Below are 26,004 nucleotides of genomic sequence, written 5' to 3' on the forward strand. Positions count from 1 at the left end.
CACACACACACACACACACACTCACACACACCCTGACTCCCTCCTAAGAGGCAGTCTGCCCCACTGCTTACTCAGTACATAAAGTGGGCTGTATTTGTTGATTTTGTTGGTAGTGATGGCAGTGGTTTTTTGTTTTACCCATCTCTGTATTTCCAATGCCTGGTGTAATGGTAGGAAATTAGTAAATGCTTCTTTTTTTTTTTTCCAATTACAGTTGACATACAATATTATACTAGTTTTAGGTGTACAGCATAGTGATTAGACATTTATATACTTTATAAAATGATCGCCCTGGTAAGTCTAGTACCCACCTGAATTAGTCAATGTTTCTTGAAAGAAAGAGAGGAAAGAAAAGCAAGACCATTAATAATTAATGTCTACTTTCTTTAATACTTTCTTTGTTTGTTTTCAGCTTTCAGCACGACATGGTGGTGGAGCCTGGCTCTACGTCTTCATGACTGAGGGGTGCTTTTGCACAACACAAAGGTAAAGCTGGCTGCTGGCTGGTGTCCTCACACCAGACTCTTCCTCTCTGCAAAAATCGCTCTCCTATGTCTCTGGGTTCTCTTGTATTCTTCTCTAAAATGTGCTTTGTGAACTCCCACTAAAGGGTTCCGGGAGACTTTGGAAACTGGTGCTCAGAACGGCTATTCTCTGGTCTACTTTGTGTTTGTGGTTAGTGAAAGAGAATATTGATTGTCTCTCTTCTTTTTAAGCACCTAGTAAATGTCATTTAGAGCCTGACTTTTTCCTGCCTGGATATTAGCCTCTCCTAGTAGGTGGTCTCAGATTGGTTTGATTTTAAACACAACTATCTTAGCGTTCTTTCCCCACATGCCCCCCTGTTTCAATATATTTACCAACAGAAGGAATCATTCTCAATTGTGGAAATGAAAGTCAACCCATATGTGAGATGCATGTTTACATGGGGAACAGACTTGGAGATTTATAAGCCTAAGGGGCAGGTACTATTATTCTGAGGTCCTCAACTTTTAAAGGATGGCAACACTGAATTATGTACTTCATACAAGGAGCTGGGAAGGCACAATGGAAAGCGCCTCTTCTTTTGACAAATTAGAAGCATCCATTCCGTATCTATTCCTTGTTTACCAGGGGTAATGCTGAATGAATTGCAGACTGGTGGATGGATGTTCCAACACTTTTAATTAGCAACACTGCCTATTAGGATGAACAGACTGCTGCTTTCCTGTCGTAGATTACCCCCCAACCCCCGCCCTCCACCCCCCACCACCACCAATGGAATAGAAATCTTATTCTCCACAAGGTAATATTCGTCTTTTCCCCAGCCAGACAAGCATAGAAAATTAAACAATGGTCCGTTAAAAAGCCCAGGTAATGTATTTATCATTTCCAGTTTATGTGAGTCTGCAAGGCAAATACAAGTGGGAGCTATTTGTTATGGGACCTCGGGGAACAACAGGACTGGAGAGAGAGCTGAGAGGCTGGAGGATCTGAGACTTGTAGAAATTCATTAAAAACTATGAGGAGCTATTGGAGACAGAGGAAATTAATTACTCTGAGGGACTCAAATGTCACTAGTTATTTAAGTGACCTGGTGAGGAGGCTGAGAAACCTGTTTTCTGAGGATTTCTGTACTGGAAAAGGTTGGGAGCTGAGATTCCTCAGCTGTCAATTTTTTCATCTCCTTGGTGGCTTATTGACATGTTAACCTGGCTGGTGCCCCAGCCTCCTCGAATGAGTAGCGTTAAATGAGAAATGGGGGTGGGGAGCACGCTCCCCTGTAGGCTGACCTGGGTATTCAGAGGAGCTCACCAGGCATGTAAGTAACTGCTGGTAATTTACCACAAAGGAGAGAAGAGGCAGATAGATCATTTGCCGCTGGACGGAGGTTTGTCTTTTATTATTGCTTCTGCATCCACAAAGCTATTCTCTGAGGTGGAGTGCATTTGGGAAGACAAATAAGTTTTTCTACCTCACGAGGACTGGGGAGCAGTAGCTTCTGAAAACAGTCATCTTTTCAAGACTGCCTGTCTAATAAATCTCTCTAACGCATTCTGCCTATAGACAGAGGTTGGAAATATATAGACATGTGATGACTTAAAAGTTTAAAATCAGTAAGCACCCAGAGTAATGGAGTAAACGCTTTCTCACCTGTGTGTCTTTCCCAGACTCAGGAATGCAAGGTTTCCTTCTGAACTCTGCCACTACCCAGAGTCCCTCCGCAAGCTACCACAGTGCTCCAAGCCTGTGTTGTATTATTTATAAAGTGGGAGCAGTAATATCTACCTTCTGGGATTGTTCAGGTCAGCGCACCCAAAGAGCTTTGAAGGGGGAGGTCTGGTAGAGGTGGGTGACAGCTGTATCACGCATTGGTATACTCTGTTTTCAAAGTCTCGGTTTCTAAACATCGAGGCCGCTCAGTTGTTTGTGTTCCTACCTGGGTCAAAGTTAAGCAGCTCTGCAGTATTCAATTAGGAAGAGTGAATCAACACGCCAAAGAAGGGACAGCAAGTGTTGTCCTGAGGATTGACTGCTTTGGGGAGAGACTTCTCACAGTTTGAAAAGACAAATCTGAAGGCCAGCTTTGGAGGGGACTGGAGTCCTAGGTGCTCACCTCAGGGAACTGTCCTAAGGATTTACCACTTGTCCAGTTTGAAAAAGTCCTATCCCTTTGAGGTGGAGACAGATCACACATTGAAAGTAGTGGAGATGTTTGAAGGTTATTCATTTATTCCTAGAAAGAGAGGGTGATGAAGTAAACGAGGGCAGGATCGGGGGGGATAAAGGAAAAAGGACTTTGGGAGGCCTTAGAAAAGAATTCCAAGCTTTTCCGTAGGTCGTCAGGATGGCATGCACTGAGAGAGGAAGCCGTGCAGTGACTTGATTCTGGAGAGAGTTCCCCAGGGGCTTGTATGTCAGTAAGGGAAACCCTGGGGAAATGCAGGATACAGTCCCTCTGCTTAAGGGGCTCAGGGAGGTAAACAATTAATTATCATACCAAATAGACGGACATAAGCCCCAAAGTACAATGCTGGGGACGGGGCTGAGAGGGAGGGTGTTATTGAGTTGGACCTCAAAGGGTGAGCAGCTGTGTGCGGAGTGAGAAGGGTTTAGACGGACTGTCCACAGAGCAGCGGCTCGCAGCGGCAGAGAACCGCCCCTGCCTAAACACACCATGCAGATGCTAGCGTGAGGGCCACACGCTTGGCCCGTTACAGTTCTCCAGCAGCCAGAGTTTTGTACGCCAGCACACACTCAGTGACGTGCAAAGGCTCTGTGCTGTTGTCTCCTGAAAGCAGAGTTGAAGGACTGCCTGCCTGGTTTCATTAGCCAACCCTGACGTGGCCCAGGGTCTGACCTGGCCTGAAAATGCTCAGAAGGCATTCCCGGGACCCAATTCTGAATAGTTGCTAAGACCGCTATCCCCATTCTTCCGTGTTTTCCCCGTCTTGAGTTTGGTGCCTTCTATATGCTTCCTTGTTTGCTTCTATTTTCTTAGATTCTCTCTTTTTACCCCTCGATCCTCCCTCCCTTTTGATAGAAACACATATACTCCAACTTGGAAGGAAGGGGGAGATTCTAGATACTGGGGCCCCAATGGTAAAAGCTTTGAGAAGGTTCTTAACCACATGGTAATTCCCCTTATCTGTTATTTTTTTGTGGTGGAGCTGTTACTTTTCAAAGCTGAATGTCTTAGATTTAAATCTCTGCTCCAACACATAACAGCTGTCTGACATTGGGCAAATAAATCTCTTTAAGCTTCAAGTTGCTTCAAGTTTCACATCAGTAAAAATAAAGTAACAGTAATACTTTCCATACAGGATTGTTATAAGAATTTAATGAGAGAGTGCATGTGAAAGGGTTTGACACATCATATATTCTCAGTGAATAATATTAGCTGTAATTGTTGCTTATAATAATAATACAAGCTATCATAATGCCTTAAAACACAAAAGGCCAATGTGGTGATCTTTGGCAAGAAGGAAGGGAGAAGCTTTTTCCCGGTCTTTGGCTCATCTTAGAAAATGGAAATCCCTAGGGAGAAAGGCGTTGAAAGCAGCTGAACCTGAGGGTGCACAGGCAGCCCTCCCTGGCTAGGGAGTGCCTGGGTGCTGAACAGTCAGAAGGCCTGCAGGGTCCCCTGAGCTTCTGCTGAACCTCTGGGAGCAGCTAAGTCAAGTCTCCCGGAGATACAGTGTTCCTTCACAGACAGTATGGTGGCGTGGTAACAGGCCCATTGGGCCAGATTGCATGACATTACTGACAATTCCATTTCTTGGATGTTTCTAGTGAGGATGAGCCACAGGGGAGAGTCTTGGGAGATTAGGAAATGGAAGGGAAGCAGCAGCCACTTTGCAGCTCACTTGTTGCTGCTCTGCTGGCTCACCTAGTAGGCATGAAATAGCACCTGGGCCCGGAATGGCTCTCCCTTCCCCCAGGCCCTCCCCCAGCTTTTCCTGTTCCTCATCCAGATGTGTATGTTCAGTTGCTGGAGAAGAAACACCCTGGCTCCAGTGGGTCATTCACATCAGCAAGCTGGGAAGCAGGGAAAACCAAGGTTCTAGTTAGTTCTCATCGAGTCACAGCTCGTGTCCATGGGTTCCTGGCTGCTCCTGATTTCTCCTGTTATTTACATCCGTTTTCCCTCGCTAACTAGGCCCAGCATCAGATGTGAGACAGCAGACTTACAGACTGCTGCACCAGTGGCCACAATTGCGTGGGGCCAAATCCCTCCATTAAATAAATAATACATATATATTTATTAAATGTGTATAAATATGTATATGTTACATATGATGTATTCATTTATTTATTAGAGGAATAGGACCAACCACTAGGAGATTGCATGTGTGTCCATATATGTGTGTATGTGTACACATGTATGTACATGGGTGTACACACACGTGTGCACGTACATGCACACACACACACACACACACAGTCTACTAGTGCTTGTTTCTGTTTCTCTGGTGGAAGCCTGACTGACAAAGACAGTCATAAACTTTTTATAAGAGGAGCTCTCTACTTCATAAAGCAACCCATTCCTTTGCTGTCTCCCTCTACCATTCCTTTTTTCATGATATAGCAAAAAAAAAAAAAAAATTAAACTTCTAACCTCCCAAATCTTGTTTTCCAGCCCAGGGTGTATCCCACTTTCTCCTTAGGACTTCTGTGTCTCCCAACCCTAAATCCTCTCATAACCTTTCACAGCCATGGACCTCACCCACTGAAGTTTGTTTCTCTCTGGTTTCTCACTTTGATGAGCTTCGAATCACACTATTCATGAAATTAGCCTCATAAATATGGATATTCTGGCAAGGCCCTTTTACCATTTCATTTCCCTAGATCTTTCTCCTCCCTCTGCCTTTTGAAGACAATAGCTTGATTCTGAATGTTTACAAGGTGCAATGTAAGACTGTGGGAAAAGCACAGAATTTAGAATCAGAAAACCTGTGTTTATGTCCTGCCACCACAGAGTGCTGACTGTATCTGTTATATAGCTTCTAAGGGCCTCAGTTTCCTCAGCTCTAAAATGGGTGTAGTAATAGCCAACCTGCCTATTCTCAGGATCCTTTGTGAGTCCAGTGACACCTGACCAGCTCTAGATGTTTGAGATTCTTCGTACTTGAATCCTTCTCCACTGTCTCAGGTTAGCTCCTGTCTAGGTACAGAAATGCCAATTATGAGCAGATGTGGAACTTTAGAATTCATAATAGAGTGGCAAAATCAGGACACTCTTATTTTTAATAAAAAAAATATCTTGAAACAGTAATAAGTTAAAATTTTTATACTATTAAGGGTCTACCATAGTAAATTTTGCCTAATTTTTTTTTCTTAAAGAAGATTTAAGTTGAAGAAATTGAGTGTGTATTTGTTCCTTTAAAAATGGGCATATATATACATATATATATCCTACGAATACTTATAAAAATATTAGAGCTGACCAAAAATAGGACAAAACACTGAAATATGAAATAATAACTGCAAGTTATCTTACCTGAGCCAGAGTTTAAAACTAACAAAAAAGCAAATACCAAAAGTGGAACATGACAGAATGACCTATTATAGAACTGACTACAGAAAGGAACTAAAAGCCATACTGAAAGGGACTTTTAAAAACTGACACAACCAAGTGATGAAATTAAGTATATACAAATGAACTGTTATGAATGGATAACACAGACGTCCATTCAAAGAAAAGAGCTGCTGTCCTTTCCAGCTGAGGAAGGTCTCCACGTGAGTAGAAAAGGTGGCTCTGGAAACATCCCATTCTTAAGTGTGACACAGGCAGCCAATTATGAGCTCACAAACGTGGATAGAAAAAGCTCCGTAATTGGCAGGTGTATGACTCCTAGGCAGAGATGGGGAGGATATAGGTGACAGCTGAAATCCACCATTGTGGCCAAGCCTCACCCTGTTCCCCTGCATACATTTATCACTAAATAACAGCCAAAGTTGAACAAATAGCTGTCTTACCTTCCCCTACCGTTGTATGCATATACACAACACACACACACACACACACACACACACACACAAACACACGGCACACAAACATGTGCACGTGCACGCATACCCTGCCTATGTCACAAGGACCAAATGAGTGCGATAGCACAATGCCAGGCACACAGTAGGTCCTCCAAAAAATGATTGTTAGATGGGTGCATGTATTAATGAATCGTCAAGGAACTCAAGGGGTGAGACTAGAGATATCAGCAGACATTATGACAGCATCCTGGACAAAGTAAAACGGACAAAAAAATGCCCAGGAGAATTTCTTTACTAAAGATTTAATACGCTGATGTTCATAACACCTCACCTGCCAAAGGTATCCTATTCAAAATGAACGAAGCAACAGAACAGGATTAAATTGGCACAGCTGGAGGATGTCTGCCTGTATGTGAAGAACAAAATGTTATCTCCAGGCAACGGATGGCGTTGTAACATGAGGATTCTTATTTTTAATGTTGGGGGAAAAATGAATTTGAACCAAGAGATGCCTAGGGTTGATAAGGGAAGATCAGGGCTTACGGGAGGGAATGGAGATAAGAAGCTCAGACCAGGAGGGCTGAGCAAAGAGCTAGAATAGAGGGGAGACACGTGGAAGGGGATCTTGTTATTTCAAAGTGGCACCAGACAGTGTAATGAGGTCCCCTAGGGCATCTGGTCAACTCTGGCCCCTGTGCTTGGGACAGGCTACATCAGAGTGGGCACATAAGGGTTAGGGAACCAGCTTCCCCTGGGTGTAGACGACCAGCAACCATCCTGTTTGGCTACGTCTTATCCGTTGGTGAACAGGGAGATTTTTTATTAAATCATTTAACACGATGTATTGTAATTGTATGTTTGCATTTTTCTCTTACTCTTTATGTTCTTCTATGGCACCAGGACAATTTCCCCCCTACATCTCTATTTCTAGCATCTAGTTCTGAGAATTTAAAAAAAAATCACTGAGCCCACCCATATGCTAATGATAATAATAACCCTCACCCCAAACATGTAAGGAAGCTATTGTTATCCCCATTTATAAGTAAAGCAAAAGAGGATCAGCGAGGTGAAGCCGTTTGCTCCAAGTCCTACAGCTAGTAAATTGCTGAACTGAGATTTTAACCCAGACCTGGCTGGATGAAATCTGTGAACTGTCCACTATTCCCCTAAGCCTCGGAGCCTACAATCAGGTAGGTGCTCCCTAAAGATTTCTTGAAAAGGAGGGAGAGAAAGAGGAATGATAGATGATGAGAGGGTAGAGGAGGAGATTTGAATACAAAGAGCCAGACTTTCAGCAGGTCTGTTCTGAAAGAACAGATCAGAGACAAACGTGCCAGACACAGTATTATCCAGAGATTACACTGAGTGGACTGAACCGCAGAGAAAGGAAACTTGGGAGAGTGTTACACCAATTAACTTTGTGATATAGCCACAGAGAAGCCAGGAACTTAGCCAAGTCAAGTGTGAGAATGTTAGGTTGAAGTTGGAAAAGGGAATACGAGAGTCCTAGGTAAAGCAGAAAACTCTGCTGGCTGACTCTTCTGCATTTAACTAACCCCGCCCCAACCACCCTACCTCTATCCCCAGGCCTCAGTTTGCTAATTTTGTTTGAATAATACCCTTAGAGGACACTATTAATATCATGGGTTAGGGATAAAAAAAATTAAGACTCAAATTAAAAGTTTTGTAGAACTCACTGTTGCCAGGAGTGAGTCTGAATGCAAGTTAGCAGGATTAAGCCATGCAGGCATGAAATATTGTGGGAGTATTCAAATTTCCTGCAAGGTGACTCTTCCAAAGGAAATGTCTATAGGAATTTTGTCTGACAGCCAACTCTGTTTAAGCCAAGCATGTCTCTTCTTGTGAGCATTACCAAGGGGAGTAAAAAGACCACCCAGAGCCTGCAGGCCCCTAGATTTTTCACCTTTCTGTGTTTAACATGTGGCTCTAATATTCCTCTAATGCTGGTGTCTTTGTGTATCAGTGTCTCTTAGCTGGGGACACTAGTTCTGCTTGTCCCATTGAAGGTAATGCTCCCAGATGGCTCACAAATTAGGTTCAATAAAATGTAGTCATTCTTCTCTTTTAGTGAGTCTTTGGTGCTGAACCCATTTAACTTACCTAATATCCTATTTCAGTTGTTAAATCCTAAGCATGGATTGATTAGGACAGGGGAATAGGCTCTCTGGTTAGTGAGCTTTTTTGAAGTGAGTGGAAGGACTGCTCTGGAACTAAAAACCTGACAAAAGGTTCACTTTGCCACTTGTCTTTCTGAACTTGGTTTCTTGTGTCTCCCGCCTTTCTGACTCATGTAGCCTCTATTTCCTCACCTGTGAAAATGGGAATCCGAGGTGATTATAAAGAGCAAATGGTAACATACATGTGACAATACTTGGTAAATGATTATAGAAATTGTGATTATAGAAATGTAAGTTGGCATGATAGATTTGAATTTTAAAGATGTGAATAGAGTACATTACATCAAGGGAAACATACTGTTAAATTAGACATTTTAAGAAAAAAAATGGAATCAGAATATTGTAGGACTCTAAGGGATCTTGAGATCATTTACTTCAATTTCCTTTTTGACAGATGAGGAACTTCAGTCTCCAAGCGAGGTGGTAACTTGTGTTAAATCACACAGCAAATGATATACAGGGCTGAGCCCACAACTCATGTGACTTGCTTCCCCCTTTATCTCCTCCTACCCACAAGCTCTGCTCCCTCCCCTGTCAGGCTTCTGCAGACTGTCTCCTGTGGCACTCGAGGGAACTGCTCAAACCAGGAGCTTCAGACTGCACAAGCCAGGGGGAAAGCCAGTGCCCCTCATGCCTGCTTTTTCCAACATATAGATAAGGACTTTTTTTTAGTTGCAATTAGAAGAATGAATATTGCAGGTTTCGGAAAGATGGCTTGTCCAGGGCGATTTCTTCTGGATTTTGTAGCATTCATTGTTTGAGCACTGCAGGGAGTGTCTAACGCACCTGTAGATTCTGCCTCGGAAGAAAACTCAAACATTTCCTTGCCTCTCCTACATATTATCCCTAAGCTCCTCGAGGGCAGGGAGTTGTCTGCTTCCCCTTTTGCAGTATATGTCCAGTGCTCAGCACAGGGCTTGGCTCGTAGCAGATGTTCAGAGGGTTTTCGTTTAATGAAAGAGTGAATTCCTACTACCATTGCCTTCATCCAAGGTCATGTTGTCTTTCTCAAGAGCCTCGTAAGTGCTCTAGCTCTAGTCGTTCCTTCCCAACCCTCCTTCACACTGCCGTTTGAGGATCCTGCAAACTCATAAGTAGGAAAAGGCCACTCTTCTGGTGAAAATTTGTTGATGGCTCCCCTTTGCCTAACAGAATTGGAAAAGTACCAGAATTGAGAATTGAAATGTCTTTATAATCTGGCCCTGTACTAATTTCCGAGTACACACACACACACACACACACACACACGCACACGCACACACATGCAGACACACACACACCCGTCCCTGCATGTGTTGTCTTTTACCTGCAATGCCCTTTCCTGCCTTTACCACTTACTGGACTCCGACCTATTCTTCAAGGCCCTTCCAGCAGCCTCTTCCCTACCTACTTTTGGTCCTCCTCGGTTGTTCGGCAAATACCTCCAGCGCATGAACTGTATCTTTAATCCCTGTGGATTAGGAAATGGGAGGCAAATCCTAAAGGGCTACACCTTCCCTCCAGCAATGCAGATGATTGAGATGAGGGCAAAGCTAACCTGAGTTGTAATGATGGGAGTATTTACATTAGATCCCAACTGAGAACATCACGAGAGGAATGCTTTGTGTGCCAGGGTCTGGGAAAGAGCTGTGGCTTTCTCCCCATTTCAGAGGACGTGCTTTCTTAACAGGTCCCAGCCGTGTGACCTGACACTCCTCACCCAGCACTGTTAAAAACGTGTACTTCATAAAAAGAAAATGATACAAACACAGATTTTTATCTCCTCGTTGAACTCTAATAAAGTGATCACACATGATTTATTGTTTGTATTAATGAAAAGGAACAAAAATGCCATGCTTTCGTAAACCACTTTTTGATTATTTATGTATTCATGAGTTTTAATTTTAAAACTAATCTAAACTTATTACATGGAGTTTAGAATTTAGAGAAAGGCCAAAATCAATCAATCAATCAATAAATAAATAGCCATGATCCGTCATGTGGGTGTATTTCTTCCAGTCTTTATGTAGCTAATACTCTTTTATATGACTGTTATCAGCTTATAGATATAAAGCCGGGTTTGTTTGTTTCACTTGTACCATAAGCATTTTCCCATGGTGCTAGCTACTGTTAATATCAATCACTTTATGTGACTGAGTAATATTCCATTGAGTACACGGACTGCTTTGGGTAGATCCGCCATAATTTGTTTAGTCGTTTCCCTATTGTTGAAGCTTGGTTTCCTTGCCATATTTTACTTTTGCCAGTACTACAGGAAGATGACTTTATACACAAATATGTTCTACTCTTTGAGGTTATTTCCTTAAAATGACTCTGATGCCTATTACTAATTTGTTAACACTTCCTCTATTCAAAACACTGAATGCCCTCTCACACCTCCCCCCTTCCCAGGAAGAAGTTAATACCTTGCTCCTGAATAAGGAATGTGAAGACCTACACACCCTGGCCCGTGTCTACGTCCCAGCATCACATCTTTGTCACCTCCAGCAGCTCACCTTAGCCCCAACCCTGACCTGCCTGGGTTTCTAGTACGTGCCATGCTGTCCGTCCAGCTCTGTGCTGGCACTCAGGCTGGCTCTGATCTCACCCACCCCTACACATACCCTGCATATACCAACCCTTTGGCTCAGACTCATACTGGATGGTCCCTCCTTTGGGAAGCCTTTGCTGGCTCCAGCAAAATAACTTGGACACCTTTCCCCATGGCATTCCATGATTCCCCATGTCTATCTCTGTTATGAAGATGATCACATTCTGCTGAAAATACGTGATTCCCTGAAGGGGGGGAATGTTTCGTTTTCATTGTTTCCCCATTGCTAGCACAGTACTCAACATGTAGTTAGGTGGGGAAAAGCGGATAAGCAAACCTATCAATAGGTTTAGCAACTGGGATGTCCCTGTAATATGTTATGGCAAGAGTAAAATACTCTATTTGCAAAGTACTGACAGATGGTAGGTGTCTCCTCCTATCCCATTTAAAACTGACATGATATATTATTAGTAAAGGACAAAGAGGAGAAAAACTGTAAGTGGGATTGGTATAACGAAACTAAGTACTGAAGGATACCAAAGACCTTAATTGATTTATGTACATACTTATAAATATTGAACATTTTATTATTTAGAAATTGTATCATGCTGCCTCATGGCTTTGAATGCCATTTATATGCTAATGATTTCCACATTTTTATCTCCAACCTTGTCACTCTCCTGAACTTAGGACTCATGCCACTATCTGTATCCCCAAACATCTTCATTGGATATCTGATAAGCAAGTCAAACTTCAAAAATCCAGCCCCAAACTCTGGTTATTCTCGGCAGCTGCTCCTTCACAACCTTCCCCAGCTTAGTGAATGGTAACCTCAGTCTGCCCGGTGCTGAGACCAAACCCCTACAGTCACCTTTGATCCCTCTCTTGCTTTCATATTCCATAGCCCCTGCACAAGCACATTTTGCTGGCTCTACCTACACTATCTTCAGAATTCAGCCACTTCTCATCGCTTTCTCTACTGCTATCGCTCTGGTCTGAGCGGCTATCATCGTTTTCCTGGAGTTTTGTCATGTCCTCCTCACTAATTTCTGAACTTTCCACCATGCCCCCATATGTTACACACAAAAGCAAAAGTGTCCTTTCAAATGTCCTATCCTTGCTTACAGCCTTTTAATGGCTGCCCATCTCAAATTCCTTACGTCGTGTATTACTTTGCTCAGGCTGCCATGACAAAATACCACAGAGTGGTATTTTGGTGGCTGAGACCACAGACTTTCGTTTTTTCACAGTCCTCGAAGTTAGCAAATCCAAGATCCAGGTGCTAGCAGATTTGGTTTTTGATGAGAACTCTCTTCCTGACTTGCCCACAGCTGCCTTCTCGCTGTGTCGTCACATGGCCTTTCCTCTCTGTGCACACAGAGAGAAAGAAAGAGAGCTCTTCTTATAAAGACACCAGTTCTATTAGATTAAGGCCCCACCCTTCTGACCTCATCTAACCTTAATTACCCCCAAAAGGCCCTGTCTCTCAATACCATCACATTGGTATTCATTGGTATTCATTCATGATTCTCAATACCATCACATTGAGCTTCAACATATGAATTTGGGGGCACACAAGTGAGTCCATAATTCATTGCCTAAGAACTCCTGTATGATCCATGGCACACTCACCCCACCTTGCTCCTTGAACATACCCAACACGCTCTCATCCCAGGGGTATTACACTGTCTCTCCACCTGATCTGTCCTCCAGACAGCTGCCTGCCTCACCCCTTCATGTCCTTCAGGTGTCTGCTGAAATGTCACTTACTGGCTATTTCTTCCTTGACCACCTTTTGTAAAATAGCACGACTGCTCTAGCTCTGCCTCACCCTTTTTACCTCGCCCTACTTCTCTCTAAAGCATTTCCATTACCTGCCTTTATATATTTATTTGTTTACTCATCCATTCCTCTTCCACTCTAGTGGTAGAAATATAAGCTCTAAAAGGACAGGAATTTCATCCTTTTTTGTTTACAAGTATATGTATTGCTGGCATTTAGAACAGTCTGGGCACGCTAAAGAGGCACAATGAATATTTATTGCATGAGTGAATGAATGAATAGAAGTTTCTTTCATATTCTTTATCTTATTTCAGCCTCAAATCAAACCTGAAAAAGGATGGGGTAGAGATTCTGTTTTTACAGATGAGGAAAACTAATATTCATGAGAGTTAGATTTCATATATGTAGTGATAATTTCACTTGTTGAGTGCTTAATATTGCCAGGGGATATGCGTACTTTCATACTTGCTTTCATTTAATCCTTAGGGTAATCCTAAAAAGATGATATATTATGATCCCTATTGTAACACAGTTACTTACATCTTACGAACGTTCAATAGCCCAAGGGAATCACTACTAAGTGACAACCTAGATGTGAACCCTAATGTGACTTCAAAGAGCTTGTTTTTAATCTATTATTATAGTTCCCATCCTTTCAGTACAACACCATTTGCCAGGTACTAGGCAAAATCTTACAATAACACTATAAAGTATGGACCACTATTGTCTTCACTTTGCAGATGAGAGAGCTGAAGCTCAGAGATGTTAACTCGCCCAAGGTCACATCCTGCTGACCTAAAAGTCTGACTGTCAGATGCAAGCTGGCTCTCTCAAAGAGCTAGGTCATGAACTGAGCACCTTTCACTTTCCGTTTTCCTGTCTTTATACACTGATGACCTAAATTAACCCCCAGGTCCAGCATGCCCCAACCATGACAGCTTTCCGTTTGTATTTGCAATTCTGATCTCAATACACCCTTGTGAAACAGAAAGCTTTGGCTGATAAAGCAAATTAATATGTTGATTAAAAAAACTGACAAATGTTATGTGACCTACTCATTTTTAAAAGAAAGCATCATCTCCTTGTTCAGTCTCTTTCAGGTTAGGTCTGCTTTTTAGTACCTATTCTTTCTTCTTTGATACCTGGTAAAATGTGTGTGTATTTTGCTCAGCCACTCTTGCTGCCGCTAATGGCATAGCTTAGGTTCAATAGTGGAGAAGGATAATTGAATCTATTTTTCACACTTTCATTGGTGGGCTCTATTCTCGGCACATATTATTAGAATTGTGAGAACCAGACATTTCTTTAAAGTAGAGAGTGTTGGACTGAGCCAGGGAGATTATTAAAAGACATCACCATGCCAGCCTTGAAAAACATATAGGGCACCTCGATTCCTGGCTCTGTCCGTCCCCTTACAGCACAAAGCCCATTCAAATACCTTTCCAGGAACAGGTTTCTTCCTTCTGCCATCCTTTGTAGCCTGCCCTTGCTACTCACCTGCTTACCACATATTGGGCCAGTGATTCTCAAAGTGTGATCCCCGGACCACCAACATCAGCATTACGTGGGAACTGGTTAGAGATGCCAATTCTGAGGCTCCATCCCAGACCCACTGCAAACTCTGAGTACCAGAGTTTCTGAGGACTCTGATTACTCTGAGCCCAGTACCAGATCTGTTTCACAAGCCCTTCCCATGATTCTGATGCAGGTCCAAGTTTGACAGCCACTGAATTAAAAGTGTCTCTTCCCCACCCCTCTCACCCCCCAGGCTTGTCCTCTCCTCACAAGCCAGTCAGAGCTAGAGGATAAGGACACAGATGTTCTAGAGTTGCTCCTTTTTTGCAGCCACAACTAAAGTGAGAGAGAACTGACTGGGGAGACTCAGTTCTTGCTATGCACGGTACATACATTTGAGCATGGTTTAGGGAACAATATTTTTAACAGGGAAACATACAGATAAGACATCTTCATTGAATAATTGTTGTTTGCGTTGGGAAAATCTCCTTCCTAACCTATAATACCACAATTTGGTAATTGTACTTTTTCTCCCTTGCATGGAGTACCCAAGAAAAGGGGCACATTTTGATCACATATTTGCTTTTATTTAATATTTTTTTAATATTAATATTATTTAATATTAACCATTATTTAATGGGGTATATTCTGTTTGCTTTAATTCTTAAAAATTGTAGCCATGTAAATGCATTTAAATCAACTAGTACTACAACTCCTATTGAAAAAATAGCAATCCCCTACTTTCCATATACCCACCACTCTAAGACTCTCATCATCTTAGCTTTTTCTTCTTCTATTTAATTCCATATTTCTAAATAGCACACTTGTATTGCTATTTCTCAATTGGTCAATTTGAGGCAATTGTCAATTATCTCTTGACTTCCTCTTACTGTGCTTAAGAATTTCCCTTCCCCTCACAACCCTCACACAATTCTCCTCTCCACTGTTTCAGCTCCACCTCCACCTTCTTCTATCTCTCTTCCAAGTGTGTAATTTCCTGGGCGAATTGGCAAATTGACACCCAAGGTCCCTACCCATGTTACCTTAAATACTTGAGTCTTAACTTCCTTCATTCAGTTAAACACCTACCATTTTTCTTTCTGCTTCCAGGCTCACAGAGCACCTTGAAATTGCCCATCCATGGTGGTTATTCCCATGTTAAACTGCAAGTCCACTCGTGATAAACTCATACCAAGTTTCACACAAATGCCATTAAAGAGGAGATTTACTTTTCTGATTTTTTAAAAGAACACTTTAATTTTTAGTAACATATCTGACAATCATTTATATTAGAAGAGTATTTCATTTTATTATATTTTTATAAATTAACATTTGCAGTTGGTATTTGATACTATGGTTATAAACTTTTGTATTTGAAATGCAAGGTAGAGCCTGTAATTTTTAAAACTCTCATGTTACCACCCTCTCACTTGGAATGTGTTGAGTTCTTAAGTTTAAAATGATACTACTAATAATTACTTTGCTTTAGAGGCACAAAGCATCCTGAACTCTTGCCACATGCTAGGGATTACTCTAAACCCTCTCTCTCTACCTTTGGATTATTCCCAGGCGCACTATTGTTAACACCATTTTACAGATGAAGAAACTGGGGCATGAGGTTGAATTTTTTTGCCCCAAGTTCCACAGCTACTCAGCGGTACATTAAACCACCTCTCTTACCCTTATGGAAATCCCTTACGTGTGATGTGACATCCTGCAGAGACTACCTAATATTTAATTCTTACAGCAGGTCTGCAACTTAGGCATGATCGGTGCCTAAATCCCATGTATTGCCTGCAGGCTGCTCCCTCGGAAGCCCGCAGGAGTAGTTGTTGTACCGGACATCACTCTGCCTCATTTCCCAGATCAATATATCTGACATCCCTCCTGATGCTAACACCTGTTTATGATTTACTAGAAGGCCCTATGTCCTGCTAGCTTCAAGCAGGGACAAGACCAGCCTCAACTGAAAGAAAAGCTAGATATATTCGCTTCTGCTGAATTGGGCTTCTGACCCCTCCGTTGGGTTCTGGTGCGTTTTCCTGCCTGATGTCATATTAATTTCAATGTGGCTAACTCCATGTTAGTGATTACAATGCTGCAGCAAATTAACGATTCTGTTATTTCAGTATTTATTTTACATTCTAGCACTATTTCATTTTGAAAGTACCCAGAATTTATAAAATAAAAAAGCTCAAAGAAACTAAATTATTTAATGTACTTTAAATACAAATACATATAAATACAAATACAAACATTGGGTAAATGTGAATTTATGAAAGATAAACATCTATAACTATAGCATAAATTATTGGCAAATAAAAACTCATTAAGATACATATTCAAAATATAAATGAAAAAGCACATAACTTAGGAAAATATCATCAATTTTGGAAGTGGAAAATGAAAACATTATTTGCTCTTTTTAAAAATGTGCTAGTTAAAAAAATAAAGTGGGACAGTGACATCATTGAGTTCCAAACATATTTTTGTGCAAGCTTTTCTTGCTGCTAAAAAAGCTCGTTCTGGTGATTTTCTGACTAGAAGAATAGTGAGTAGATACTTAGGAAATAACCCTAAATATTTTCCTCTGAATTTCATCTTTAAATAATTTTCTCTCATTTGAGATTTCTGAGGACTTTTGTTTGAACAATTCCTCCTCCCACGCCCACCAAGGACTGTAGGTTTCCTACTGATAAAAAGCTGTATTTCCTACCCCACCCCATCCCTGCCAAAGAAAACATTTGATTTGTCATCTTCTGTATTTTCATCGTAGACATTTGGTAAATCTGAGGCCGAAGTACCTGTATTCATTCCTATACTGTCACATTCATATTCTACTTTTTCAAAAATTCTTTGATGTGCAATAATAATTATTACTTCAATAGGAACTTTGTGAGGCCACAATATAGCTATTTATTGCTATTCACACAGGCCTGGAGATGTCTAGACTTGTAGACTGCATCAGTTTGTCTTTTCAGATAATTTGAATAATTGAATCATTGATCTTGCTCTCCAGCTATTAATAAGTTAAATTTCAGAATTAAAAAAAAAAAAGTTAAAACAGCATGCTACCAAATATATGGATATTTCTGTACTTAATAATAGCACAGTATACTATAATACCACAATTTTGTATTCAGTGCTTCCTCCCCCTTGCATGGGGTACCCAGCAGGCTTTGAGGCCAGGGCTCTGTTCTCCAAATGGGGAAAATGGTGCTCAGGTAAGTGAAGTAAGTAATTAGCCTGAGATCAGACAGATGGCTTGTTCTTTTGGACTCCCAAGCCAGAGTAGCTTTAATTCTCTCTTACTCAGTAAATTACCTGGTCCGTTTGGTATCAATAGACTCCATGTTGTTCACCCTTTGGGTAAAACAAGTGACCGACATTTTTCTCAGCAGAAACAATCACTTAGCTCTAAGAGGTATTTTTTTAATTGGGGGATATTGGGGAACAGTATGTTTCTCCAGGGCCCATCAGCCCCAAGTCAAGTGGTTGTCCTTCACTCTAGTTGTGGAGGGCGCGGCTCAGCTCCAAGTCCAGTCGCCGTTTTCAATCTTTAGTTGCAGGGGGCACAGCCCACCATCCCATGAGGGAATTAAACCGGCACCCTTGTTCAGAGCTCGCGCTCTAACCAGCTGAGCCATCCAGCCGCCCCTTCGGAAGCTCAGTGGCAGCTAAGAGGCATTTTCTTGAGGTGAGGGCTGTCAAACACCAGAAAGGGCTCTTGTGGCAGGTTATAAAATTCCTTCTTCCATCATTCTCAAAAATAGTCGAGATGAGGGGTTTTAAAATGTGCACAGATTCCAGACGACCTCTCAAGGTCTTTCCCCACTCTGTGATTCCACAGGTCTATGAAAGTTAAGGGCCTTTAAATCAGAAGTTAGTGCCCTGATATTTGGTCCTTTGGCTGTCTGTTTTCTTACAAACGGAACATCTGGCTGACAGAACCGAGTGTTATTTTTGTGCCTCATGGAACCCCAGACTTTGCTCTCTGTCAGGCTGTTATCAGAGCATCCAGGTGGAAGGGATAGCTCAAGGAATTGGAAATAATCGTGGTTGTCTTCCCTCTATTTGCTCCTTTCATCTTTTTTTCTGTTTAATAAGCACAAAGTAAACACAGAACTGATTTTTTTGTTCTGAAATGTTATGAACATTAAGCTCTGAATATTATCATGGGAATGCATTTCATTTGAACTCCAAGGAGGCTCAATGTGATTTTTAAAGGAAAACCTCAACATTAGTAATGCTAGGAAAATGTCTCACAGTGGCTCTAGAAGGCCTCCTTCTGGCATGTCAAATGTTTCCAAATCATTCAGGGTTGGGGGTGGGGGGCCCTTGAGGGATCTGCAGCGCTAAACCATGGCTAAACCATGACTAGGTAGGCAACGTTTTGAAAGATTTGAGACTGTTTATTTGTGGAAGTTTGTATCATTTATCAATCATCTACAATGTATCAGATCCTGAAGCTCTTTACATGGGCTTCATTTAACTCAGACACTCCTACCAATTTGTTCATCTTATCCAATTTTATATTAAGCCAACTGTAATTCAAAGCACTCGAATGACTTGCGCAGAGCCATTCAGCCCCTAAATGGGATTTGAATCTAGACTGCTGGGTTCCTGCACTCAGGCTCTTCCCACTACTGCATATCGTCTCAGCACTTCTGCTCCTGACCATTCACCCTCACTCCCTCAGGTCACAACTCTATGCCTAGATTCTTCTTCATCTGGACTTAAACTGGCTCATATCTGTCCTTTAACTTGGTAGCCTGCCAGCATTCTCCTCACTGGGCTAGAAGATACTCACTTTGTTCTTTAGAGAAACCCTATACATTCCATTCTCATCTCAATTGATCAGCCATTTTATAATCCTGCTGTACCCAGTGCACCTACCCACTGCTGGGTGATGAGGATGTAAAGAAGATAGCCTCTCTGTTGGAAAGTTTCCAGTCTAAGAGTCACCAGAGGGGATGAGTGCAGCCTAGAAAATAGATAATTACTAGGCAGTAATTATCTGCCTTGAAAAAGAATAAATAGTGTGAGGTAGAAATCTCTACAATTAATTTTGCCTGGGAATATTTGGGAAGGTTTTCCAAAGGATGTGATATTGGAGCCAACTTTTGAAGATGTTTGTGATGGGCTGAATTGCGTCCCCAAAAATTCATATGTCAAAACCCTAACTTCCAATGTGACTGCCTTTGGAGATAGGACTTTTAAAGATGTAATAAGGTTAAATAAGATCATATGGGTGGGCCATGATCCAATCTGACTGCTGTCCTTATAAGAAGAAATTTGGACACACAGAGAATCCAGGGATTCATGTGCACAGAGAAAAAAACATATGAGGACACAGAGAGAAGGGGGCCATCTGCAAACCAAGGAAAGGGGCCTCAGGAGAAACCAAACTTGTTGACACTTCCTGCCTCCAGAACTGTGAAAAATAAATCTCTGTTGTTTAAGCTATCCAGTCTGAGATATTCTGTTAGGGAGGACTGAGCACACAAATCCAATGTCCCCAAACTCTCCCTCCTTCTCTTTCTTACTTGAGTTGTGTTAGCTCCTTGCCAGTATTTCACTAACTTCCATCACACCTCCTGCTTTCCCTCCCTACCTCTAGAGCAGGGGTGTCCAAACTGCGGCCTGCAGGCCAACTGTGGCCCGCAATCCATTGTTAATTGGCCTGCAGCAAATTCGAAAAATATATTTAGTTTACTTAAATAAACCAGGTGAGGCAATACGTACTTCACCTTGAGTGAGTGGCCCAGCTGTTTGTGTATTTTACCGCATATGGCCCTTGGTAAAAAACGTTGAAAAAAGTTTGGACACCCCTGCTCTAGAGTGTACTACAGGGCCCAGGCGTGTTTCTCTAATTAATGATACGTAGGTAGGTTTTTCATACGAACACTCTAGCCGGTTTATAAATATTGATACTTGGCTGGGCACCAATAGCTCCTGGCCATTTATAAGAAATGGATATATTTCTGGTGTATTTTTTGTAATCTTTTCTAAACTAAGCTCAGGATTTCTACAATACATAACCGTAAATGGTCACTTTTGTGTAATGCAGTATAGAGCAGGGAACTGTTCATAAGAATTGTACGTGTTCCTGAAGACTTAATTCCTTATATAATTTTATGCATTCTTACACATTTGGGTTTTAATCAAAGGTTTAAAATGTGTAAGAACTATAAGAACTCTAAAACTAGAAAAATGTTAGGGAGACATGTGAGGAGAGATCAAACAGACTGCTAATTAAGTAAATGTGCATTTAGTCTTGGAATAGCACCGGGCACATAGTCACATAATGTAAGTGTTAGATGTAATTATTGCTTTGAGACAAAATTGAAACTCTCCGAACACAAAGACCCGTGGAAAATATTGAAGACAGAGAATATAAACTGGAAATGCGATGAGTAAAACTTTGTAAAATGAATTTGATAAAAGTACCAGATAAAATAATCAATAGAGTGTAACATATTGAAACAAAAGAAGAAATATGGGTTGCCAATGTGACCGCTGCACAAATATTTGGTAATGAGTAGAACCGATTTTTTTTGTTTGGAGTGACTGGTACAGAGGTCGTGTATGAGCATATGAGATAGGTGTTGTATAACAATTTTCAATTTACCTGTCGGCTTCCGCAGCAGATGACGAGCTTCCTCAGGAAGAAACTGGATCATACCTTACTTGTTTTAGTATTTTCAGGGTCTAGTATTTGATACTTAGTGACCTATTCATTGATATTCATTGAATGTGTGATGAGCGAATGGATACATGAATGCATGAAGGAATGATTGACTAAGATTCATACGTTAATCAGGAAAGAAGTGGGGAGGCCCTCACTAAGATGGCCACAGTGTCTGCCACATTTCCGTCCATCTATTATGTGAATTACCCATTTCTTTGTGTCTTCCAACTCTGACTTCAACCTGATCTCTTAAATTAATAGCAAACATTTGTGCGGCCCATTACACTTTATAAATACTTCTTACATGTCAACTCATTGATTTTGATCTTAAATCATCCCTGGGGTGTTCGGCAAAGGGAGAGTTATTATTCCCTGTACAAATGAGGAACCTGAAGCTCAGAGAGACTGTGACTTGCTCAAGGTCACAGTCTCAAGGTATTAGGCAGAGTCAGGACTCAGTTCCAAATCATCTCAATCCAAAGCAGATGTTCTTTTCCATTTATTATTACCTAGAGTACCTAGAGGAGGCCATGACTTTGAGAGGAGTTACAGTGACTTGCTGGAGTGGGGTTGGGGGTAACAACTGAACCAGGTCCTGAAACGTAAGTACTTAGTATCTTTTTCTACCTGGGTAACCAGACACAGTGCAAGGAGCGATAACCCGGGGCATCTACTTGAGAGGAAAAACTAGGCACTGGTGTACAGTGGTTACAAACACGGGCTGTGGAATCAAGCTTTGGTTAGATTCCTACTTATGTTCATTCGTTATCATGAGATCTTTGAGAAATCTTCTTTTCCATTCAGACTGTTTATTGAACACTTACTATGTGCCATTCATAGACTAGGTTGTGGGTATACAGTAATTTATATCCACAATATAAAGGCATTGCTTTTCCCATCACTAGTTATCTAATGCTAAACAGGTTCATAGTTTTATATATATATATGTATATATATGTGTGTGTGTGTGTGTGTATAATATATACATATATTATATATATATATATTATATATATATGTATATATAAAATGAGCACACACAAATTGTTGCAAGGAGCAAGGTTAAATACATAATAAGGCCAATCCCCTGGTAAATGCCTGCCACACAGCAATGGCTCTGGTGCTGGTGGCTGATACAAGTGCTTGAGAGGCATGGGAAGGGTCAAACTGACCACTTACCCCTCCATGGCTCCTTGATAGATGCCATATCTATCTGCACCCAACACTTTTTAAGATTAAACCACTCTCTAATATTAATGATCCCTACAGTTAGATCTCTGTGTATCTCCAGATGCCTTCATAGCTGCTAGTAATTTTGATTACCACCACCATCCACTGTGGTGAGAATGGTCATCCCTTCATAACAGAGAGGGAAATTGAGGCCTCCATAGTTTATGACGCACAAACGCAGCAGGCTAGAGGGGAGCTGCCTCATTGCCCTGCGTGTGCCTGCAGCCCCGCTGGAGAGCACTAGCCCTCATCTCCTCAAAAGCCTTTCCCAGATCCTCACTGCTTCCCAAATGCAAATACAACCTCCTACACTACACACACTGCACTACACTACACTACACACAGTGTTGCTTCCCTAGCTCGACCCACAGAAGTGTAGCGACCCTGATGGATGATCCAATTTTCCCTCGAGAAAAAAAGGACACTAAAGTGAGCTTTATGTAAATCTGTGTGATTGGCTTTAAATGAATATCTTTTATTCTGATGATTTATTCTATGAGTTTTAGTGTCAAATGTCATTTATTTCATAAAATTATAATGCTCATAGTTGGGAATTTTTTTTTTTTTTTTGCAAATGTCCCTATTTAGCAAAATAGTTTGACCTAATATTTTTTTTCTTTCTTTTTTTTAAAGTGGCCTGTGATATCCAAAAGATAGAACTTTTGTACAGAGCAGACAGGAGTACAATTAGAAAGCCTTCTCCTTCTGACAGCTACGCCTCCTCCCTCCATCCTGCTCTTCATGATCCCCTTCTCATCCCTTCTCTCCCTCCCTCCCTCCCCATCCTCCTCCCTTTTTCTCTCCTCTCCTCTAACCTAGCAGTGCCTGACTTAATCTTCTCACCATTCTGTAAACTCTACGAATGGTATGTCTTTCTGTCAGTCCCCGCTGATCCCTCTGCCTGGACAACTTCTTTTCATCCTGTAAGATATACCTTAAAGCTTCACCTTCTATTTAACTTGCCTCTACTCTCCAAGATAGTGCTAAACACTGTTCTCCCAGGGTGCTTGCTGATTCCAGTGTAACATTTCCCCTTCAGGGTGGCTGTTTCTCTATTTGTCTCTCCCACGAGACCCCGAGCCCCATAAAGCCTGAGATGGAGCCATGCCTTATCTTTTGTCCACTCCTGGTGCCTAGCCTGGTGGCTGGCCTGTCACTGTAGACCAAGTGGGTGTGATAGAGGGAGAAAGATGGAAGGAGGGAGAGGAGGAAAGAGGAAAAACAAGAGAAATGAAACTACAAAGAGGCACAGAATGGACACAGAGAGATATACACAGAGAGAAAAGACAGAGAGAGCCAGTGATCGAAAGACAAGAAGAAAAAAGGAAGTTAAGAAGTTGAAATGAAGAAAGTGGGGGAGGGAAATGAGAAAGGGAAGAAGAGGTATGTCGTGAAAAAGAGGGGTGGAGGAAAGAGCAAAGGAGGAAGGTAATGAAGGAGAAAGAGATGATACGAGAAAGGTTGCTGCTTGTAAGTGAACAATCTCAGTCTACTCTATACCCCGGATTCTCGAGCCTACACTGTTGTTGACCATAGCAAGCCTACCTTCTCAAGGCAAAAACACCTGCCTTTCCATCGTTCATCTCTAACGCAGCGGTCTTGGGCTTGTCCATGTTTCATCCTATAATTATTTGAATACATTGGCATTAAATTATATTTAGATTTTCATTGTCTCTGTAGTTTCCCAAGATAAATAGAAAAATCTGGAAAAAGGAAAATGCTATTGACAATGTATTTAACCTTTAAAAACTTGCAATTCATTAAAGAAAGCATTTGCTGCTTTAGCAAAAATATTTTATTCCAGAGAATAGTTCCTGCCAGTAAACATATGTGTGAAAACTCCCAAATAAGTTTTAGAATGAGGGATCTTGACTAATTTAGCTCGAATTTAAAAGGTTTTTTGTAGTTGTTGTTGTTGAAAATGTATATGCTTTGTTAGTGCAGCTTTCTAGAGAGCACCTTGATTTCACAAAATTACAACTTCTTTTTTAAGTACATAACGTCGTTTTTTCTAAGTTTTCGTTTAAAAAATGAGTAAAAACTAACATTTCAAATTCAATTCACCAAAGAGATAAAATGATAAATACACAATTGAGTATGTTTTTGAGTGAAAAGGGGGCCTTTTATTTCAAGTTGGTTATAACCGTCTTAACAACTGTTATGTATGGAGCTTTTCTTTTAAAAAAATTTTTTTCTGTTACAGTTGACATACAATAGTATATTAGTTTCAGGTGTACGACATAATGATTAGACATTTCTACGTCATACGAAGTACTCGCCCTGATAAGTCTAGTACCCACCTGACACTGTGTGGAGAATTTCTTAAGAGCACCGCACGCCTTGCCTCATTGAGTACACCCAACCACCCCGGGGTCCTTTCCTTATGAACATTCCACCTACATAGTAACTAGGCTCCCAGAGATGAGCTGATAAGTGGGGGAATTGAGTTTTATACGAGTATCATCTGACATCAAAGCCTATGAACCAAAATGCTCCTCCTGAGACGTCAAAGACTTACAGGCTGTGCCACTAAGAACCAAGGTTGCAACTGAGTGACTCACCGACCTCTAGCCCTAGACACTGAAAAATCAAAAAAGAGAAAGTCCCTGTGCTTTCGTAAATGTATCCTTTCATTTAACTCTGTCAACAGACCTGTGCAATCAAAATAATTAAATATGTATCCCCTTTAACCGCTGAGGAAACTGAGCCACCGAGAGGCTGAACAGCCTGCCTGGGGTCCCCAAGTTGCCTGTCCACTCATTCAGACTCCACAATAAAATAAGAAAGCTCAATCACAGCCCGGTTCTCTGGAGAAGAGAACCATTTTCTTTGTACTTGTTGAAAAAGTTGAACTTTGTTGAATGCTTGTTAGGTGCCAGTGTTTTATAAGTGCGTTGCAGGAATGCTCTCCTTTTGTTCTCACAACAGACCAGCAAAGGAAACCCACTGTCTTAGGCCTCTCCTGGACTCTTCCTGGAGAGGAGAGCAGAGATGGCTTTGACTTCAGGGCACAAGCAGGTATAACAGGACAGTCGTCTCAGGAGAACGCAGGTCCAACCTAAGGGCATTCAAATTCTGACTACTTAGAAATACCTCCCTGGCCAAAGCAGCCTGTCGGTGGGCTCTGTGTATTCCCGTGTGTCAGTTCCTGGCCCCAGCCTAGACAGGCAGTGAGGGATGGGACCTGCAGCAAGTGCTGCGAAGCTATAGAGCCCGGCAATGTTGTTCGTACTTTTGTTTGAAGATAATACCATTGATCCTCCCAACTTGGGTGTTCCAGAATCATCCATTCCACTTTCCTGCCGCTTCTGAAGTAGCTCCACACAGAGCTCATGTTATTACAAGACCCTTAATTGTTATTAATTGCTGCTGGAGGTGATGATAATGAATGCACTGTAATGAAGTGCTAGCCACTGTCCTGGTGTGTGTGTGTTTAACCTGTGCTTATCTGAGAAGATGAACAAATTCAATAGAAACCTTCCTGCCTTGGTGCTGAAGGAGAGACGGGCAGGTATAAGTTAATGTGGAGACCCCGAAGCCTGGGCCGCTTATTCCGTGGGAAGATCTCACTGCCTGTGGCCTGTGCC

The 26,004-nt window shown here is 41.6% G+C and overlaps 1 protein-coding gene across 4 annotated transcripts in view; it reads left to right on the forward strand.

Annotated features, from left to right (window-relative positions):
- DAB1 (DAB adaptor protein 1) overlaps nucleotides 1-26,004 on the forward strand; it is a 1,094,927-nt gene that overhangs the window by 513,968 nt on the left and 554,955 nt on the right. For all 4 annotated transcript variants that reach the window (XM_081055475.1, XM_081055476.1, XM_081055478.1 and 1 more), the window contains exon 5: nucleotides 413-486. The gene's annotated coding sequence lies outside the window, so the exon portion shown is untranslated. The remainder of the gene's footprint in view (nucleotides 1-412; nucleotides 487-26,004) is intronic.

The sequence above is a fragment of the Rhinolophus hipposideros genome (assembly GCF_964194185.1).
Source record: "Rhinolophus hipposideros genome assembly, chromosome: 8".
Classification (NCBI taxonomy): Eukaryota; Metazoa; Chordata; class Mammalia; order Chiroptera; family Rhinolophidae; genus Rhinolophus; species Rhinolophus hipposideros.